The sequence below is a fragment of the Wolffia australiana genome, chromosome 1 (genome assembly GCF_029677425.1).
Source record: "Wolffia australiana isolate 7733 chromosome 1, ASM2967742v1".
Classification (NCBI taxonomy): domain Eukaryota; kingdom Viridiplantae; phylum Streptophyta; class Magnoliopsida; order Alismatales; family Araceae; genus Wolffia; species Wolffia australiana.
Window position 1 is genome coordinate 11,998,210 of NC_135835.1, and position 20,085 is coordinate 12,018,294.

Sequence of the window (20,085 nt, forward strand, 5' to 3'; positions counted from 1 at the left end):
TTTGCGCCTCCCTTCACACGGGAAAGATATCTGCGCTGCCCCTACATTCGCAGAAGACGCTCCTTTGATGAACGCGGGTGAGACGATTCTCTTGGTAGACTCAGCCCGCGAAACAATCCATCCAAAGGGCCGAGAGAATAAGTCAAATACTCCATACGACCTGGTCGCCAGTTCGAGTCGCCAGTTCTCACAAGTCGAAACAATCTTATCCTCACAAGTCGCCCGTTCGAGTTTTGGTTTCGTGGAATATCCGGTCGTTGAAAGCTTGGCCCCAGCCACTTGGCAATTAAAATACAAGTTTTCCGTATTGCAACACCACGCCCATGGCGATGAACAATCAATCTAAATGCTCCGCGGCGGCTAAGAACCAGTCTTGTCTTAGATATTAGCTATACTCCATACGACCTGGTCCGCGAGAACCTTGCCGCTCTGATCCAGTATAAAACATTCCCCTCCGGCGCCCACAAAACCATCAAAGAGCCTTTCTCCTTGAGTAGAGCTACATCGCAGCCAAGATCTAGCACACGCTTTAGACGCAAGGCCAGAAAATGGCGGCTCGACGTCTTCCCTTGCACTGGCCGCCTGCGTCCTTGCGTTTGCCGCTGCATGCTCGGTCAAGCGCAAAACACCCCTCAGGACTACTTGGCTGCGCACAACGCGGCCCGAGCCGCCGTAGGGGTGGGTCCGATGGTGTGGGATGCACAGGTCGCGGCATACGCCCAGAGCTACGCCAACCAGAGGCGCGCCGACTGCAGGCTCGTCCATTCCACCGGAAGCAACTACGGGAGAACCTCTTCTGGGGATCGGGCAAGGAGTGGACGGCCAGAGAGGCAGTCCAGTCCTGGGTGAACGAGCGCAAGGACTACAATTACGCCACAAATACCTGCACACCGGGAAGAGTCTGCGGTCACTACACTCAGGTGGTCTGGCGTAACTCTGTGAGGCTCGGCTGCGCCCGCGTCAGGTGCAACAGCGGAGCCATACTTATCACCTGCAACTACAGTCCCCGGCAACTACGTCGGCCAACGACCTTACTAGGCGCGCCTACTTTGGGCTTCTTGCTTGTGTTGTACGCCGAATAATTGAGGGAACAGGCTCACCCTTCCAGGGTCCCACAATAAACGACGGGACAAGAAATTTAGACTAAATCTCCTGTCCCGAGCTCACCGTGTTGGGAAATTCATACTTTGTGTTGACCCAAATAGTGCATTTCAAACAATCGGTTTATCCGCGCGTTCAGGACTTTATCTTGTTCGGAGTAAAGTGGCTTCGACCACCGACGGGTACCTTGGAACCTCAATCTACGCCCCGACGCCCGATAGAACAATAGTGCGGGGACGCGGAAGGGACGGTTTTCGTCCCAGGATGAAAATATCGTCCCGTCCGCGAGGTCGGACGAAGACGGGCAAAAACTTCGTCATAGAGCGAAAGGAGGAGATGGTTTTCTGCACTTGGACGAAAAAAACGTCCCGTTCTGAGGCCTCGGATGATGGACGAAAAGATACGGACGAATATTTTGGTGCCTCCGCCGTCGGCACTTAATTTCTTCTCCCTCGTCTTTCTCTTCTCTCTCTGTTTCTTCCCTTTTCTCTCTCTTACAATCTCTCTCTCTGTTCTCCCTTTCTCTCTCTGTATCTCTTTTTTTATCTCTCTCATTTCTCATATCTCTATCTATCAGCTAAACTCTCTATTGTCTCCCTCTATCTCGTTTCTGGTCTCTCCCTCTCTCTTAGCTCATATATCTCCCTTCTCTCTCTTTCTCGTTTCTTGGCTCTCCGTCTCTCTTGTACCTAGACTCTCTCTTATCCCTCTCTAGCTCGTCTCGCCTCTCCTTCTCTCAGTTCATCTCTTTCTCGTTTATCATCTTTCTTTCCTTGCTAAGCTCTCTCTGACCTCTCTCTATCTCATTTCTTGTGTCTCTCTCTGAGCTCATCTCTCTCTATATCGTTTGTCATATCGCTTTCCTTGCTATACTCTCTCTTACCTCTCTCTATCTCGTTTCTCGTCTCTCTCTCTCCCTCTCTCTCTCTCTCTCGTTTGTCATCTTTCTTTATCTGCTAAGCTCTCTCTTACATGTCGCTATCTCGTTTCTCGTCTCTCTCTCTATGAGCTCATCTCTATCTCTCTCTCTCGTTTGTCATCTTTCTTTATCTGCTAAGCTCTCTCTTACATCTCGCTATCTCGTTTCTCGTCTCTCTCTCTATAAGCTCATCTCTATCTCTCTCTCTCGTTTGTCATCTTTCTTTTCCTGCAGAAGCTCTCTCTTACCTCTCTCTATCTCGTTTCTCGTCTCTCTCTCTCTCTCTCTCTCTCTCTCTCTCTCTCTCTCTCTCTCTCTCTCTCTCTCTCTCTCTCTCTCTCTCTCTCTCTCTCTCTCTCTCTCTCTCTCTCTCTCTCTCTCTCTCTCTCTCTCTCTCTCTCTTTCTCAGCGCGTCTATCTCTCTCATTTGTCATCTCTCTTTCCGTGCTAAGCTCTCTCTTACCTCTTTATATGTCGTTTCTCGTCTATCTCCCTCCCAGCTCATCTCTCTCTCGTTTGTCATCTCTCTTTCCTTGCTAAGCTCTCTCTTACCTCTCTCTATCTCGTTTCTAGTCTCTCTCTTTCAGCTCATCTCTCTCTCTCTCTCGTTCCTCATATTTTTTGTTGCTAAGCTGTCTCTTACCTCTTTATATGTCGTTTCTCGTCTATCTCCCTCCCAGCTCATCTCTCTCTCGTTTGTCATCTCTCTTTCCTTGCTAAGCTCTCTCTTACCTCTCTCTATCTCGTTTCTAGTCTCTCTCTTTCAGCTCATCTCTCTCTCTCTCTCGTTCCTCATATTTTTTTGTTGCTAAGCTGTCTCTTACCTCTTTATATGTCGTTTCTCGTCTCTCTCTCTCAGCTCACCTCTCTCTCTCTCTCTCCTTGCCAAACACTCTCTTCCATCTCTCTATCTCATTCCTCGTCGGGGGAGCGGGCTTCGACGACGAGAACGGATGAAAGGGCCGGCGGCGGTTGGCTGGAGGGTGCGGAGGAGGGAGAGGGTAGGAGACAACTCGGACAGGGCAGGGCACATGACTCCTAACGCGGAGGGTAAGATAAAGCAGGAGTCGCAGCCTCATGAACTATTTTTTTCATCCCCGATGGGGGACGAACCAATTATAACTCGACGGGAAGAATCGATCTGACCCCGGACGTGGACGAAAATTATTCACCTTGGACGAATCCCCGGACGAGACGGTTCGGATGAAGCTGAAGTATACGGACGGGACAACCTTCATCCTGTCCCGGACAGTCCGGAACTATAGAGAGAACAGTCCAGGGCTCGCCAAACGAATGCACATATCCAATAAGCGCCGGAAATCACAAGATAAGCAATTATAATTATTCTGATACAAAAGTATATATGTTTTGAAATAGAAACCAATATTTATCAGATCCAAATTTTGAACCATTAAAATTATACAACAACCCCAAGCACTCGTCATATTAATGGATAGCTTCACTAGTGTTTTCTCACTAGTGTACCCATTGATCAAATCAATGGTAGGATGCCTTATGTGAATCATTACGGTTGCCAAATGATGATAAATTACATGTCTTATTAAAACAGTATGGAGGCATTTTATTGTGTTTCTCGTAATAAACAGATAAAGAGTTTTATTAAAACGATTTTGGTTACAGCAAGCCAAAAAGGGGTCACTTACTCTGCCCGCTTGAGAAAAATACGCAAACGCGTGCAAAGGATGGTTCCTTCCGTAGGAAGATATTGAAACTAGTAAATTATTTTAATGCAGGTGATCCAGGGTATTTCATCCGTCCAGAAGTCCAATCGTTTAGGATCCACAAATCCGAGGGCAAATAGAAGAATTTTCAGGCAATCAGCCCACAAATATAATCAAATTTATAATTTAAGATCAATAACATAAAAAATGATGACATGTGATTCATATGGTCAAAATTAACATCTATTCCAATCAAAAGTGCTGGGCCAATTCTGGATATCAACCTCATACCGATTTCTCCTCCTTCCACTTATTTATCATTTCGTAGAAAGTTATGTCTCACAAATTTGCGTTCGTAAGTGAGACATGCACTTCCCAGTTCCAACAATCATAGAACTATGGACACTCAGGATATAATCTAAGTCATAATAGAGCAGAGGCTATCGCCACTCAGTAAATAAAGACTTTGCGGGACGGATAAAATGTGAAATGCTATTCACATTGCATCAGGATTCTTTGATGTTGCTATTTCCTGCTCTCAGGATTTCATCGGGGGTGTGGTTCTCTTGATGCGCACAACGTCCATGGCATCGTTCGGGACTGGGTTAACAAAGCACAGTCGGAGTTAAAAGATATCAACATGCTCCAATAAAATTGTGTGGGAGACAACCCAATCACAGCCCTTTGGCTTCTTTCGGTACATCGAGATAGACAATATTCTTTAACACCCATGTGAGATGTATAAGCAAGTCTTCGAAGGCAGGCAATGCGAGAAGCGACTTATGATAGGATCCCAGTACAATGATCGGTACTATTCAACAATGCTTTCTATCCATCGTTATTTACATGATATTCTTAAGCGATGCCAAAATAATTGGATAGGCTAAATATATATTATCAAACTCCTACGACGAGTATCAGTGATCGCACTGCACTTAGCATGGGCGCTGAAAGTATTTCGGTAACAGACTTTTCTAAGTGCTTCGATACTTTGATTCCGAAATCTTAATCAGGTTAGTTAATACATCGGTATTTTAGGGGTGCCCGATGACATGCATTTGAATATCACAATGTTACGATCCAATAGCGATATGGAATCATACTTACGATGAGTACCAGTGATTTTACTGCAGGTAGCGCTGGGACCCTTAAAATAATTCATTAAACATATTTTGAATAGATCCACGGTTCTGGCAGTGCTCTCTTCATTGGTAAAGTTTGGTGATTGAGCTATCAATGCTTGGCCATTGTTGGCTGCAGGTGGATACGGGGCTTTGTCTTTCTCACGGGGAACATAAGAAATGCATCGTGTGCTTTGAGGTTGGCAACAATTTTGTCAAATTTCAAGTTCCCAATTGTTGGCGCTGAGTGTATGTTGGTTCGTGTTCACTCAGCAAGGTGAACGCGATATAAGCCTCATTTGGTAGTTGCGCTTGTGGGGGCCGTGAACACAATCGAATCCTGTCTCGTTGATTATGCCTCGTTGTTGTGCTGTGCGACACACTCTATAATTGTCCGTTGAGATAGTCCATGGAGCTGTCTGTATGTTATCAACCATTCCCTCAATGTAGGATTCTCGATTGTGTTTGCTTGATAATGTGCGGTTGAGATTGGCCGAAGAAACTCTTTAAATAACCCCATTCTATCATCACTGTTGAGAAGAGGTGACATTGCGATGTTCCTGTTGTGATAGTCGTCATTGTTGAGCTTCATTTGAGCAATAGGTCCAATAGATGCTACCATAGGGACGTTTCCCACGGCTGCCATACAGATCTTGCTACAGAAATCGAAAGACCGACAAGAAGCAGCAGCATAAGATTTTCCTCCATTCCTCTTGACGCTTGCCGCGGCACTGATACCGTGAAAGAGTAGGCATTACTGGCTAAAGAACACTAAGAAATAAGCGGAGAAGCAGAGAGAAACTGAGTGAGGGCCACGGAGTGAATAGATTCCATTAACCCACAAAATTTATCTAAAACAGTTCGGGATGTATACATAAACTAATATATATAGAAGACACAAAATACGTAGTTTCTATGACTTAATCATAGCCGTTTCATTCTTTCCTGTCTACATTTGATCCTCGTCATATAGATATAATCCTACCTCTGAACACGTGTTGTCTCCTGGCCACTAATTCTCATAGCAAATCGTACTCAATTTTACCTGGCAACCATAGCGCTGCTAATGCTGGTATTGCGCCTGGCTACGTAATCCTCTTGGTCCTTTGATGCTGATATGGCGATTGATTGGGTGCCTAGTTGCCGCCCCCCTTGTCACCCAAGCAGTCCGGATATGCTAGTCATGAGGTACCATTAATGGCCCTCCCTCCACAGCCAAGTATCACAGCGTCCTCTCACACGGCTGCCTAGGGAACACTGGACTAGGTTAAACCAACAAAACCTTACAATAGCACACGCAAAGCCATACGGTCATTGACACTGACCATTACTTGACATGCTCTGATGCGTTTGAGGTGTTTACTTTAAAGCGGCTTGGGTTGAGACCCGATGGAGTGCTGCAAATCCTTAATATGGTTCTGATCTCTGACCTGATTTTATTTTTCCAATGCATTCCTCGTCCAACCTTGAGAGTTTGTATTACCACTTCACTGCTATCAACTTTAGACAGTTACTCTCTCCCTCTCTCGCTCTCTCTCTGTTTTTCTCTTCGTATCTCTCTCTATATCTCGGTCGTCGTCTCTCTCCGTTTTACACTCGTCTCTCTCTCCCTCTCTTTCTCGTAGATTCAGTGTTTATTTCATTATTTGAAGGTCGTACCAATTCAAATTCGAGTGTAAATTCAGCGAGTAATCCAAGCAGTTAGCTCTTTTTTATCCCTTTTATGGTATTTTAGTAACACGTTAATCATTATTCCAAGTCAATAAAGATGTCAATCTAACTTTTAGGTTATCTTGTGAATTTTATAGAATTTATTACTGGTTGGAATAGCTATCTTTAAATCAAATTGGCAGTTTCGAAAACAAAAATTAATTTTTCATAATGTGTGGATAAATTACGAGTCTTTTCGATTTTCTTGAATTTTATTCAATGTTTTCCGAATTTATTGCAAGAAAAAATGAATTTTAAGAAATGTTTAAAGGGTCTTATCCAATTAATTTCGTTTTTCCTATGGTTTTACTTGGGAAAATATAGAGGAGAGAGAAGCGGAGGGGCATATCTATAAATAACATTCTGGGCGTCTCTCTCTCTCTCTTTCTCAGAGTTTCAACCCGCGTTTCTTTTCGTCTCTCCTTGTCTCTCTTTCTCCAAGCGTCTCTCTCTCTCTCGTACTCTCTCCTTCTCTCCGTCTTTCCCTCTCTTTCTCCTAGTCTCTCCTACCCTCTTTCGCTAAGTCTCTTTTTCTCTCCGTCTTTCTCTTCGTCTCTCCTTCTCTCTCGCTGTCTCTTTTCCTCCCCGTCTTTCCCTTCGTCTGTCATTCTCTCTCCTTCTCGTCTCTCTTACTCTCTCTCGCTGAGTCTCTTTTTCTGTCCGTCTTTATGTTCGTCTCTCCTTCTCCCTCTTTCTCCTCTCTTAAAAAAACACTTGTTAGGATTATTATTATATATAATTCATAATTTTTAAAGAACAGAAATCAAGTGTGTTCACAAGTCAGGTGTCCCCACGTATCATAAGTGGGAAAGGACAGCCTGTTAAGAACAAAACTCTCTCTTACTATCGTTCGCTGAGTCTCTTCTTCTCTCCATCTTTCCCTCCGTCTGTCCTTCTCCCTCTTTCTTCTGGTCTCTCTTACTCTCTCTTGCTGAGTCTCTTTTTCTCTCCGTCTTTCTCTTCGTCCCTCCTTCTCTCTCTTTCTTCTAGTCTCTCTTACTCTCTCTTGCTGAGTCTCTTTTTCTCTCCGTCTTTCTCTTCGTCCCTCCTTCTCTCTCTTTCTTCTAGTCTCTCTTACTCTCTCTCGCGGAGTCTCTTTTTCTCTCCGTCTTTCTCTTCGTCCCTCCTCTCTCTTTCTCCTAGTCTCTCTTACTTTCTCTCGCCGAGTCTCTCTTTCGCTCCGCCTTTCTCTTCGTCTCTACTTCTCTCTCTTTCTCCTAGTCTCTCTTACCCTCTCTGCTGAGTCTCTTTCTCTCTCTTTCTCCTAGTCTCTCTTTCTCTCCCTCGCTGAGTCCCTTTTCCTTTCCGTCTCCCCTTCTCTCTCTTTCCCCCAGTCTCTCTTACTCTCCCTCGCTGAGTCTCTTTTCCTTTCCGTCTCTCTCTTTCTCTCTCTTTATCCTAGTCTCTCTCTCCGTCGCTCGCCGAGTCTCCGTCTTTCTCTTGGTTTCTACTTCTCTCTCTTTCTCTTAGTCGCCCTCCTTCTCTCTCTCTCTCGCTCTCTCTTTCTCTCTCTCTCGCTCTCTCTTTCTCTTTCTCTCGCTCTCTCTCTCTCGCTCTCTCTTTCTCTCTCTCTCGCTCTCTTTCTCTCTTTCTCTCTCTCTCTGTCGCTCGCTTGAGTGTCAGTCTCTCTCTCTCTCTCTCTCGCTCTCGCTTGCTCTATATCTGTCTCTCGGTCTCTCTCCCGCGCGCTCAATGGCGCGACGGCAAGTTAAGACGGTAACTAGTTACGGCGGCTCAACCTGTTTAACCCAAAGGCAGGAGGAACTCAACCACATTCTTGCGTGTCGTTTTGCCGGCGAAGGTAAAGGTTGGGTCCAAGAATCAAGAATTCAAGGGGCCATCCATGCTTATTCATCATCGCCTTTGAAAAATTACCGTCCGGCCAAAGTGTGCTTTGAACGTTTGGTTAAAGACTTCGCCGCGGAGTCGTAGGGTTCATAGATTTTCTGTCGCCCGCTACACCGCGTTTTTCAATCCCACAATGATCTTTGCGCCGCTTCTTCATGGATTGAGGCAATTTCGTCGGCTGAATAACGCCGCCGCATAATTCAGCTAAGAGGGCAGAAAGGATAACAACCGTTAGGCACGGGGGTTTTGTTGGTCGCACGAAATTAACAAGGATAAGTCGGCGTTAATAAATTCACAAGTAAAATCTGTGCATCGTGTCTCGATTTTTCCTAATACTTGGACGTCTAGTTTTGTTCGCGTCGCGACATGTAGAATTCTGAAATTCATCAGCATGTTTCCCTTATATATGTATTACAAGCTATGAACCTGGATCAATGAAGCGGACCAATGGAACACTACACTTAATTGTATTTAATAAGAAACTACACTTACCGTCTTGAAACGTCTATAAACTAGACTTCGCTTAATCTTTTTCAATATTTGAAACACCAAAGGATCTCTGCGATGCAGGTGGGATGACATACCAAACAAAGTCTAATCGCTCAATAAAAAAATACGACGTTGGTACGCTAAATCTGCTCTAACTGGATTTAGTCGACATCCCAAACATAATCTCCTTTCGATCTGAGACACTGTTCAACGTGCGTTTCCTCTAAGACCCGTGGAACACTAATTTCTGACGGTCCATTTAAACGGATAGGGAGATATACTCTTCGAACTCCGTCGGGAGCCAGCTCTCTCGCGTTCTGAGCAAAAAACACAGGATCGTCAAGCGCATTGCATACTTCGCACGAACATCGTATCGCTGCCGAACCACCTTGGTCTATTACACAAAAAGGAACCAAGCGATGTGATTTACTGTCCTCTGGCATCATGCGAAGACGAACAAGTATGGCATCATGCTGATGAAATTTCAGAATTCTGCATGTCGCGACGCGAACAAAACTAGACGTGGAACAATCACACGGAACAATCACAATCAGAATTCTACATGGCCCGCTTTCCCTAGCCTACAGTCACGGCGGCTTCGGGCTCAGACCGCAAGAAATGTGGTTGTCACGCCCACGAACGTCCGGTAGCAGGCTGATTTGACGAAATCACAGAAAGCGAAGAGAATGTAACAAGAACTTTCCAGCAGTTACATCGGCGAGGCGGCGGGAACTTTCCTCCAGTCGTCCGTTGCTTCTTTGCTGAGGGAGCTCGAGGCTTCGTCCAAGCCGGCGTGGGGCCAGCCACACAGCTTCGTTATTAGTTTATTAGTTTCTTAAACACAACGAGCTGGTAAGAAAATCGGGGCATAATTTTGTTCATCACCTTGACAAACACAGAGGGTGCGTTCAGTGATTTGCGCCTCCCTTCACACGGGAAAGATATCTGCGCTGCCCCTACATTCGCAGAAGACGCTCCTTTGATGAACGCGGGTGAGACGATTCTCTTGGTAGACTCAGCCCGCGAAACAATCCATCCAAAAGGGCCGAGAGAATAAGTCAAATACTCCATACGACCTGGTCGCCAGTTCGAGTCGCCAGTTCTCACAAGTCGAAACAATCTTATCCTCACAAGTCGCCCGTTCGAGTTTTGGTTTCGTGGAATATCCGGTCGTTGAAAGCTTGGCCCCAGCCACTTGGCAATTAAAATACAAGTTTTCCGTATTGCAACACCACGCCCATGGCGATGAACAATCAATCTAAATGCTCCGCGGCGGCTAAGAACCAGTCTTGTCTTAGATATTAGCTATACTCCATACGACCTGGTCCGCGAGAACCTTGCCGCTCTGATCCAGTATAAAACATTCCTCCGGCGCCCACAAAACCATCAAAGAGCCTTTCTCCCCTTGAGTAGAGCTACATCGCAGCCAAGATCTAGCACACGCTTTAGACGCAAGGCCAGAAAATGGCGGCTCGACGTCTTCCCCTTGCACTGGCCGCCTGCGTCCTTGCGTTTGCCGCTGCATGCTCGGTCCAAGCGCAAAACACCCCTCAGGACTACTTGGCTGCGCACAACGCGGCCCGAGCCGCCGTAGGGGTGGGTCCGATGGTGTGGGATGCACAGGTCGCGGCATACGCCCAGAGCTACGCCAACCAGAGGCGCGCCGACTGCAGGCTCGTCCATTCCACCGGAAGCAACTACGGGAGAACCTCTTCTGGGGATCGGGCAAGGTGGACGGCCAGAGAGGCAGTCCAGTCCTGGGTGAACGAGCGCAAGGACTACAATTACGCCACAAATACCTGCACACCGGGAAGAGTCTGCGGTCACTACACTCAGGTGGTCTGGCGTAACTCTGTGAGGCTCGGCTGCGCCCGCGTCAGGTGCAACAGCGGAGCCATACTTATCACCTGCAACTACAGTCCCCGGCAACTACGTCGGCCAACGACCTTACTAGGCGCGCCTACTTTGGGCTTCTTGCTTGTGTTGTACGCCGAATAATTGAGGAACAGGCTCACCCTTCCAGGGTCCCACAATAAACGACGGGACAAGAAATTTAGACTAAATCTCCTGTCCCGAGCTCACCGTGTTGGGAAATTCATACTTTGTGTTGACCCAAATAGTGCATTTCAAACAATCGGTTTATCCGCGCGTTCAGGACTTTATCTTGTTCGGAGTAAAGAGTGGCTTCGACCACCGACGGGGTACCTTGGAACCTCAATCTACGCCCCGACGCCCGATAGAACAATAGTGCGGGGACGCGGAAGGGACGGTTTTTCGTCCCAGGATGAAAATATCGTCCCGTCCGCGAGGTCGGACGAAGACGGCAAAAACTTCGTCATAGAGCGAAAGGAGGAGATGGTTTTTCTGCACTTGGACGAAAAAACGTCCCGTTCTGAGGCCTCGGATGATGGACGAAAGATACGGACGAATATTTTGGTGCCTCCGCCGTCGGCACTTAATTTCTTCTCCTCGTCTTTCTCTTCTCTCTCTGTTTCTTCCTTTTCTCTCTCTTACAATCTCTCTCTCTGTTCTCCTTTCTCTCTCTGTATCTCTTTTTTATCTCTCTCATTTCTCATATCTCTATCTATCAGCTAAACTCTCTATTGTCTCCCTCTATCTCGTTTCTGGTCTCTCCTCTCTCTTAGCTCATATATCTCCCTTCTCTCTCTTTCTCGTTTCTTGGCTCTCCGTCTCTCTTGTACCTAGACTCTCTCTTATCCCTCTCTAGCTCGTCTCGCCTCTCCTTCTCTCAGTTCATCTCTTTCTCGTTTATCATCTTTCTTTCCTTGCTAAGCTCTCTCTGACCTCTCTCTATCTCATTTCTTGTGTCTCTCTCTGAGCTCATCTCTCTCTATATCGTTTGTCATATCGCTTTCCTTGCTATACTCTCTCTTACCTCTCTCTATCTCGTTTCTCGTCTCTCTCTCTCCCTCTCTCTCTCTCTCGTTTGTCATCTTTCTTTATCTGCTAAGCTCTCTCTTACATGTCGCTATCTCGTTTCTCGTCTCTCTCTCTATGAGCTCATCTCTATCTCTCTCTCTCGTTTGTCATCTTTCTTTATCTGCTAAGCTCTCTCTTACATCTCGCTATCTCGTTTCTCGTCTCTCTCTCTATAAGCTCATCTCTATCTCTCTCTCTCGTTTGTCATCTTTCTTTTCCTGCGAAGCTCTCTCTTACCTCTCTCTATCTCGTTTCTCGTCTCTCTCTCTCTCTCTCTCTCTCTCTCTCTCTCTCTCTCTCTCTCTCTCTCTCTCTCTCTCTCTCCCTCTCTCCCTTTTTCTCTCTCTCTCTCTCTCTCTCTCTCTCTCTCTCTCTCTCTCTCTCTCTCTCTCTCTCTCTCCGCGCGTCTCTCTCTCTCTTTTTTCCTCTCTCTTTCCTTGCTTCTCTCTCTCTCACCTCTTTATATGTCGTTTCTCGTCTCTCTCCCTCCCCGCCCCTCTCTCTCTCGTTTGTCATCTCTCTTTCCTTGCTAAGCTCTCTCTTACCTCTCTCTATCTCGTTTCTAGTCTCTCTCTTTCAGCTCATCTCTCTCTCTCTCTCGTTCCTCATATTTTTTTGTTGCTAAGCTGTCTCTTACCTCTTTATATGTCGTTTCTCGTCTATCTCCCTCCCAGCTCATCTCTCTCTCGTTTGTCATCTCTCTTTCCTTGCTAAGCTCTCTCTTACCTCTCTCTATCTCGTTTCTAGTCTCTCTCTTTCAGCTCATCTCTCTCTCTCTCTCGTTCCTCATATTTTTTTGTTGCTAAGCTGTCTCTTACCTCTTTATATGTCGTTTCTCGTCTCTCTCTCTCAGCTCACCTCTCTCTCTCTCTCTCCTTGCCAAACACTCTCTTCCATCTCTCTATCTCATTCCTCGTCGGGGGAGCGGGCTTCGACGACGAGAACGGGATGAAAGGGGCCGGCGGCGGTTGGCTGGAGGGTGCGGAGGAGGGAGAGGGTAGGGAGACAACTCGGACAGGGCAGGGCACATGACTCCTAACGCGGAGGGTAAGATAAAGCAGGAGTCGCAGCCTCATGAACTATTTTTTTCATCCCCGATGGGGGACGAACCAATTATAACTCGACGGGAAGAATCGATCTGACCCCGGACGTGGACGAAAATTATTCACCTTGGACGAATCCCCGGACGAGACGGTTCGGATGAAGCTGAAGTATACGGACGGGACAACCTTCATCCTGTCCCGGACAGTCCGGAACTATAGAGAGAACAGTCCAGGGCTCGCCAAACGAATGCACATATCCAATAAGCGCCGGAAATCACAAGATAAGCAATTATAATTATTCTGATACAAAAGTATATATGTTTTGAAATAGAAACCAATATTTATCAGATCCAAATTTTGAACCATTAAAATTATACAACAACCCCAAGCACTCGTCATATTAATGGATAGCTTCACTAGTGTTTTCTCACTAGTGTACCCATTGATCAAATCAATGGTAGGATGCCTTATGTGAATCATTACGGTTGCCAAATGATGATAAATTACATGTCTTATTAAAACAGTATGGAGGCATTTTATTGTGTTTCTCGTAATAAACAGATAAAGAGTTTTATTAAAACGATTTTGGTTACAGCAAGCCAAAAAGGGGTCACTTACTCTGCCCGCTTGAGAAAAATACGCAAACGCGTGCAAAGGATGGTTCCTTCCGTAGGAAGATATTGAAACTAGTAAATTATTTTAATGCAGGTGATCCAGGGTATTTCATCCGTCCAGAAGTCCAATCGTTTAGGATCCACAAATCCGAGGGCAAATAGAAGAATTTTCAGGCAATCAGCCCACAAATATAATCAAATTTATAATTTAAGATCAATAACATAAAAAATGATGACATGTGATTCATATGGTCAAAATTAACATCTATTCCAATCAAAAGTGCTGGGCCAATTCTGGATATCAACCTCATACCGATTTCTCCTCCTTCCACTTATTTATCATTTCGTAGAAAGTTATGTCTCACAAATTTGCGTTCGTAAGTGAGACATGCACTTCCCAGTTCAACAATCATAGAACTATGGACACTCAGGATATAATCTAAGTCATAATAGAGCAGAGGCTATCGCCACTCAGTAAATAAAGACTTTGCGGGACGGATAAAATGTGAAATGCTATTCACATTGCATCAGGATTCTTTGATGTTGCTATTTCCTGCTCTCAGGATTTCATCGGGGGTGTGGTTCTCTTGATGCGCACAACGTCCATGGCATCGTTCGGGACTGGGTTAACAAAGCACAGTCGGAGTTAAAAGATATCAACATGCTCCAATAAAATTGTGTGGAGACAACCCAATCACAGCCCTTTGGCTTCTTTCGTACATCGAGATAGACAATATTCTTTAACACCCATGTGAGATGTATAAGCAAGTCTTCGAAGGCAGGCAATGAGAGAAGCGACTTATGATAGGATCCCAGTACAATGATCGGTAGTATTAAACAATGCTTTCTATCCATCGTTATTTACATGATATTCTTAAACGATGCCAAAATAATTGGATAGGCTAAATATATATTATCAAACTCCTCGGCGAGTATCAGTGATCGCACTGCACTTAGCATGGGCGCGCTGAAAGTATTTGGTAACAGACTTTTCTAAGTGCTTGATACTTTGATTCGAAATCTTAATCAGGTTAGTTAATACATCGGTATTTTAGGGGTGCCCGATGACATGCATTTGAATATCACAATGTTACGATCCAATAGCGATATGGAATCATACTTACGCGATGAGTACCAGTGATTTTACTGCAGGTAGCGCTGGGACCCTTAAAATAATTCATTAAACATATTTTGAATAGATCCACGGTTCTGGCAGTGCTCTCTTCATTGGTAAAGTTTGGTGATTGAGCTATCAATGCTTGGCCATTGTTGGCTGCAGGTGGATACGGGCTTTGTCTTTCTCACGGGAACATAAGAAATGCATCGTGTGCTTTGAGGTTGGCAACAATTTTGTCAAATTTCAAGTTCCCAATTTTTGGCGCTGAGTGTATGTTGGTTCGTGTTCACTCAGCAAGGTGAACGCGATATAAGCCTCATTTGGTAGTTGCGCGCTTGTGGGGCCGTGAACACAATCGAATCCTGTCTCGTTGATTATGCCTCGTTGTTGTGCTGTGCGACACACTCTATAATTGTCCGTTGAGATAGTCCATGGAGCTGTCTGTATGTTATCAACCATTCCCTCAATGTAGGATTCTCGATTGTGTTTGCTTGATAATGTGCGGTTGAGATTGGCCGAAGAAACTCTTTAAATAACCCCATTCTATCATCACTGTTGAGAAGAGGTGACATTGCGATGTTCCTGTTGTGATAGTCGTCATTGTTGAGCTTCATTTGAGCAATAGGTCCAATAGATGCTACCATAGGGACGTTTCCCACGGCTGCCATACAGATCTTGCTACAGAAATCGAAAGACCGACAAGAAGCAGCAGCATAAGATTTTCCTCCATTCCTCTTGACGCTTGCCGCGGCACTGATACCGTGAAAGAGTAGGCATTACTGGCTAAAGAACACTAAGAAATAAGCGGAGAAGCAGAGAGAAACTGAGTGAGGGCCACGGAGTGAATAGATTCCATTAACCCACAAAATTTATCTAAAACAGTTCGGGATGTATACATAAACTAATATATATAGAAGACACAAAATCGTAGTTTCTATGACTTAATCATAGCCGTTTCATTCTTTCCTGTCTACATTTGATCCTCGTCATATAGATATAATCCTACCTCTGAACACGTGTTGTCTCCTGGCCACTAATTCTCATAGCAAGTACGTACTCAATTTTACCTGGCAACCATAGCGCTGCTAATGCTGGTATTGCGCCTGGCTACGTAATCCTCTTGGTCCTTTGATGCTGATATGGCGATTGATTGGGTGCCTAGTTGCCGCCCCCCTTGTCACCCAAGCAGTCCGGATATGCTAGTCATGAGGTACCATTAATGGCCCTCCCTCCACAGCCAAGTATCACAGCGTCCTCTCACACGGCTGCCTAGGGGAACACTGGACTAGGTTAAACCAACAAAACCTTACAATAGCACACCAAAAGCCATACGGTCATTGACACTGACCATTACTCGACATGCTCTGATGCGTTTGAGGTGTTTACTTTAAAGCGGCCGGTTGAGACCCGATGGAGTGCTGCAAATCCTTAATATGGTTCTGATCTCTGACCTGATTTTATTTTTCCAATGCATTCCTCGTCCAACCTTGAGAGTTTGTATTACCACTTCACTGCTATCAACTTTAGACAGTTACTCTCTCCCTCTCTCGCTCTCTCTCTGTTTTTCTCTTCGTATCTCTCTCTATATCTCGGTCGTCGTCTCTCTCCGTTTTACACTGCGTCTCTCTCTCTCCCTCTCTTTCGTAGATTCAGTGTTTATTTCATTATTTGAAGGGTCGTACCAATTCAAATTCGCGAGTGTAAATTCAGCGAGTAATCCAAGCAGTTAGCTCTTTTTTATCCCTTTTATGGTATTTTAGTAACACGTTAATCATTATTCCAAGTCAATAAAGATGTCAATCTAACTTTTAGGTTATCTTGTGAATTTTATAGAATTTATTACTGGTTGGAATAGCTATCTTTAAATCAAATTGGCAGTTTCGAAAACAACAATTAATTTTTCATAATGTGTGGATAAATTACCGAGTCTTTTCGATTTTTCTTGAATTTTATTCAATGTTTTCCGAATTTATTGCAAGAAAAATGAATTTTAAGAAATGTTTAAAGGGTCTTATCCAATTAATTTCGTTTTTCCTATGGTTTTACTTGGGAAAATATAGAGGAGAGAGAAGCGGAGGGGCATATCTATAAATAACATTCTGGGCGTCTCTCTCTCTCTCTTTCTCGGAGTTTCAACCGCGTTTCTTTTCGTCTCTCCTTGTCTCTCTTTCTCCAAGCGTCTCTCTCTCTCTCGTACTCTCTCCTTCTCTCCGTCTTTCCCTCTCTTTCTCCTAGTCTCTCCTACCCTCTTTCGCTAAGTCTCTTTTTCTCTCCGTCTTTCTCTTCGTCTCTCCTTCTCTCTCGCTGTCTCTTTTCCTCCCCGTCTTTCCCTTCGTCTGTCATTCTCTCTCCTTCTCGTCTCTCTTACTCTCTCTCGCTGAGTCTCTTTTTCTGTCCGTCTTTATGTTCGTCTCTCCTTCTCCCTCTTTCTCCTCTCTTAAAAAAACACTTGTTAGGATTATTATTATATATAATTCATAATTTTTAAAGAACAGAAATCAAGTGTGTTCACAAGTCAGGTGTCCCCACGTATCATAAGTGGGAAAGGACAGCCTGTTAAGAACAAAACTCTCTCTTACTATCGTTCGCTGAGTCTCTTCTTCTCTCCATCTTTCCCTCCGTCTGTCCTTCTCCCTCTTTCTTCTGGTCTCTCTTACTCTCTCTTGCTGAGTCTCTTTTTCTCTCCGTCTTTCTCTTCGTCCCTCCTTCTCTCTCTTTCTTCTAGTCTCTCTTACTCTCTCTTGCTGAGTCTCTTTTTCTCTCCGTCTTTCTCTTCGTCCCTCCTTCTCTCTCTTTCTTCTAGTCTCTCTTACTCTCTCTCGCGGAGTCTCTTTTTCTCTCCGTCTTTCTCTTCGTCCCTCCTCTCTCTTTCTCCTAGTCTCTCTTACTTTCTCTCGCCGAGTCTCTCTTTCGCTCCGCCTTTCTCTTCGTCTCTACTTCTCTCTCTTTCTCCTAGTCTCTCTTACCCTCTCTGCTGAGTCTCTTTCTCTCTCTTTCTCCTAGTCTCTCTTTCTCTCCCTCGCTGAGTCCCTTTTCCTTTCCGTCTCCCCTTCTCTCTCTTTCCCCCAGTCTCTCTTACTCTCCCTCGCTGAGTCTCTTTTCCTTTCCGTCTCCCCTTCTCTCTCTTTGTCCTAGTCTCTCTTACTCTCTCTCCCTGAGTCTCTTTTTCTCTCTGTCTCTCTCTTTCTCTCTCTTTATCCTAGTCTCTCTCTCCGTCGCTCGCCGAGTCTCCGTCTTTCTCTTGGTTTCTACTTCTCTCTCTTTCTCTTAGTCGCCCTCTCTTTCTCTCTCTCTCGCTCTCTCTCTCTCTCTCTCTCGCTCTCTCTTTCTCTTTCTCTCGCTCTCTCTCTCTCGCTCTCTCTTTCTCTCTCTCTCGCTCTCTTTCTCTCTTTCTCTCTCTCTCTGTCGCTCGCTTGAGTGTCAGTCTCTCTCTCTCTCTCTCTCGCTCTCGCTTGCTCTATATCTGTCTCTCGGTCTCTCTCCCGCGCGCTCAATGGCGCGACGGCAAGTTAAGACGGTAACTAGTTACGGCGGCTCAACCTGTTTAACCCAAAGGCAGGAGGAACTCAACCACATTCTTGCGTGTCGTTTTGCCGGCGAAGGTAAAGGTTGGGTCCAAGAATCAAGAATTCAAGGGGCCATCCATGCTTATTCATCATCGCCTTTGAAAAATTACCGTCCGGCCAAAGTGTGCTTTGAACGTTTGGTTAAAGACTTCGCCGCGGAGTCGTAGGGTTCATAGATTTTCTGTCGCCCGCTACACCGCGTTTTCAATCCCACAATGATCTTTGCGCCGCTTCTTCATGGATTGAGGCAATTTCGTCGGCTGAATAACGCCGCCGCATAATTCAGCTAAGAGGGCAGAAAGGATAACAACCGTTAGGCACGGGGGTTTTGTTGGTCGCACGAAATTAACAAGGATAAGTCGGCGTTAATAAATTCACAAGTAAAATCTGTGCATCGTGTCTCGATTTTTCCTAATACTTGGACGTCTAGTTTTGTTCGCGTCGCGACATGTAGAATTCTGAAATTCATCAGCATGTTTCCCTTATATATGTATTACAAGCTATGAACCTGGATCAATGAAGCGGACCAATGGAACACTACACTTAATTGTATTTAATAAGAAACTACACTTACCGTCTTGAAACGTCTATAAACTAGACTTCGCGTAATCTTTTCAATATTTGAAACACCAAAGGATCTCTGCGATGCAGGTGGGATGACATACCAAACAAAGTCTAATCGCTCAATAAAAATACGACGTTGGTACGCTAAATCTGCTCTAACTGGATTTAGTCGACATCCCAAACATAATCTCCTTTCGATCTGAGACACTGTTCAACGTGCGTTTCCTCTAAGACCCGTGGAACACTAATTTCTGACGGTCCATTTAAACGGATAGGGAGATATACTCTTCGAACTCCGTCGGGGAGCCAGCTCTCTCGCGTTCTGAGCAAAAAACACAGGATCGTCAAGCGCATTGCATACTTCGCACGAACATCGTATCGCTGCCGAACCACCTTGGTCTATTACACAAAAAGGAACCAAGCGATGTGATTTACTGTCCTCTGGCATCATGCGAAGACGAACAAGTATGGCATCATGCTGATGAAATTTCAGAATTCTGCATGTCGCGACGCGAACAAAACTAGACGTGGAACAATCACACGGAACAATCACAATCAGAATTCTACATGGCCCGCTTTCCTAGCCTACAGTCACGGCGGCTTCGGGCTCAGACCGCAAGAAATGTGGTTGTCACGCCCACGAACGTCCGGTAGCAGGCTGATTTGACGAAATCACAGAAAGCGAAGAGAATGTAACAAGAACTTTCCAGCAGTTACATCGGCGAGGCGGCGGGAACTTTCCTCCAGTCGTCCGTTGCTTCTTTGCTGAGGAGCTCGAGGCTTCGTCCAAGCCGGCGTGGGGCCAGCCACACAGCTTCGTTATTAGTTTATTAGTTTCTTAAACACAACGAGCTGGTAAGAAAATCAGGGCATAATTTTGTTCATCACCTTGACAAACACAGAGGGTGCGTTCAGTGATTTGCGCCTCCTTCACACGGGAAAGATATCTGCGCTGCCCCTACATTCGCAGAAGACGCTCCTTTGATGAACGCGGGTGAGACGATTCTCTTGGTAGACTCAGCCCGCGAAACAATCCATCCAAAAGGGCCGAGAGAATAAGTCAAATACTCCATACGACCTGGTCGCCAGTTCGAGTCGCCAGTTCTCACAAGTCGAAACAATCTTATCCTCACAAGTCGCCCGTTCGAGTTTTGGTTTCGTGGAATATCCGGTCGTTGAAAGCTTGGCCCCAGCCACTTGGCAATTAAAATACAAGTTTTCCGTATTGCAACACCACGCCCATGGCGATGAACAATCAATCTAAATGCTCCGCGGCGGCTAAGAACCAGTCTTGTCTTAGATATTAGCTATACTCCATACGACCTGGTCCGCGAGAACCTTGCCGCTCTGATCCAGTATAAAACATTCCCC

The 20,085-nt window shown here is 45.4% G+C and overlaps 2 pseudogenes; both read left to right on the forward strand.

The window, feature by feature from the left end:
- The first annotated feature begins 323 nt into the window (after positions 1 to 323).
- LOC144700770 (pathogenesis-related protein PR-1 type pseudogene) lies at positions 324 to 1,225 on the forward strand (annotated as a pseudogene).
- Positions 1,226 to 10,241: 9,016 nt separating this feature from the next.
- Positions 10,242 to 11,010, forward strand: LOC144706714 (pathogenesis-related protein PR-1 type-like; annotated as a pseudogene).
- Positions 11,011 to 20,085: the final 9,075 nt, after the last annotated feature.